Source organism: Alosa sapidissima, chromosome 1, assembly GCF_018492685.1.
Source record: "Alosa sapidissima isolate fAloSap1 chromosome 1, fAloSap1.pri, whole genome shotgun sequence".
NCBI lineage: Eukaryota > Metazoa > Chordata > Actinopteri > Clupeiformes > Clupeidae > Alosa > Alosa sapidissima.
The window spans coordinates 8,401,491-8,403,467 of record NC_055957.1 but is presented as its reverse complement, the minus strand read 5'-3'; the positions used below and the strand labels follow the sequence as shown (position 1 = coordinate 8,403,467).

Genomic DNA, 1,977 nt, shown 5'->3' with positions numbered 1-1,977 from the left:
TTGATGATGATCTGTTTTGTCGTAAATTAGAGTCAGGGACTCGGCAGGTATTCGATTATCTAGTCAGAGCTAACATACCTATTGGAAAAACAAAGTGGAGCACCATGGTTTAGGCCACCTCTCATGTTTTTGTATTTCGTCCCACACTTTGCTGAGCTCTGGGTGGGTAGAGCGCCAGAGGACTGCATAAACTTCCAGTATGATTGCCTAACAACTTGTGAACACCACCACCTCATAAATATTACCCTGTTTCTATTGTTCCAGTCCAGTCAAGCTGGCCTGAGAACGAGACCCGGTAGCAGTAAAACTCGCACGTTCCTTAAAATTTGAGCAATAATCCCGTAAAATGTATTACGCTTGGAGTCGCTGGTTCTGAGCAACGGGGAAGACAGGATGTAGCAGCCAGGTTCCAGGTAGATGAGAGAGGGTCATAAACACTGATTGTAAAGAGTTGAAATGTAGCAATGCACGGGACAAATTATAGTTTAGGCCTACAGAAGCCAGGTAGATGTAAGCAAGACTGTATATCCGCAGTCTCGTTTTCACACGAACACCTTAAATGGCCTTTGCAAACTGTAAACACATCGCCTGACACTGACACCATTTAACACCAAGACACTTAGCCTATTTAAATGGCACATGCACAGTACCATACACGCACATAAACACATTCCGATGTATGCTTACATTTATGTTAATGACTCAAATGAACTCACCAAAACGGAAATACAGACCCACTACCCTAATTTGGCATTTTGCAATAAACCTCGATTCGGATAACTTTCGAGAACTAGAGCAAGGACGGACATAGGCCTCTATATCACCAATCCTATATTAACACATCTTCCTTTTTGGCTATCTGAAAGGCTGTTATATTTCGGTGACGTTCCCTGATTTTATGTCATAAACCTAAGTCATACGACTGTATTAGGTCATTATTGTATGCCATTTAATCTAGAAAAATATGTTGTCATGGAAAGCTTTTGAAAAGCGTCGTTTGATCCAAACCACTTTACTGTTGTTGTTTTGCAAACAAGGACAATAGGCAGAGCACTCTGCTTTTGGAACGATTTGGTGTTCATGTATTTTAAGTATCTCCCGTGGACTATCACTGCGTACACCCGAGACGGGTGAGATACGACTGTAGGTGTGCGGGCTATTCACAAGCCAGCGCACAGGCATACCGTTAACTATAAACACTGTCAAACACAGAATGTTTCAGTACAATAATGTTTCGTCTCAAGTCACCAAGTCCATAGGGCATGGAGCTGGCCAAGTGCAGGAGTAGCCTATGGCAATAATCCATTATCGGAATTAGAAGACCTCGAAAGGAAATAAACAAAAGTTGAATCAATGGCGCAAACGCATCTAAAAATACCACTTAAATTGCGTACCTTTCCAGTGATTCTAGAGCGTTACAGCTTGGCGGTGAGTGTACATCCCGCCCGGTGCCGGACTTGCTCCTTTCTCCTCTTCGTTCCCTGCTGGTGAAAACATTTGGCAAAGCCGGTAAGGGAATATTACCGCGCAGTTTCTGACTGGTACCACTTATTCCCGAACGTGCACATTTCCCGGGGAGAGATTAGCGCGTCTCTCTCTCTCTCTCTCTCTCTCTCAGATTAATCCTCCCCTCTCTCGAGAAGGTAGCTGCGTGCTGACGTCACTCCATCAATCCATCAAGCTGTCCTCAACTTCAGCTGCAGTAACCTGACATCCAAATCCCTGCGGTGCCAAACTCACGCACAATATATATCAAGAGTAAACAAGAAATGCATGGCTCACTGTTGTTAAAATTGCTGGTGTCTTTTTAATAGCTGAGAATTATATTTCCATCAGTCACTGTGGTTCACACATACAGTTGTTACCTATTTTCCCATGAACGCCTATCACACAAATTCCATTGGATACTGTAATATGTTTTTGTTTGTTTAGTCAATGTATTTGTGTGTGTGTGTGTATTTTGGTCTTCAGAAGCAT

The 1,977-nt window shown here is 42.9% G+C and overlaps 1 protein-coding gene across 2 annotated transcripts in view; it reads right to left on the bottom strand.

Moving 5' to 3' along the window:
- Window positions 1-1,539, bottom strand: part of tll1 (tolloid-like 1) — a 49,586-nt gene extending 48,047 nt beyond the window's left edge. For both annotated transcript variants that reach the window (XM_042080348.1, XM_042080428.1), the window contains exon 1: window positions 1,395-1,539. The gene's annotated coding sequence lies outside the window, so the exon portion shown is untranslated. The remainder of the gene's footprint in view (window positions 1-1,394) is intronic.
- Between the last annotated feature and the right edge of the window lie 438 nt (window positions 1,540-1,977).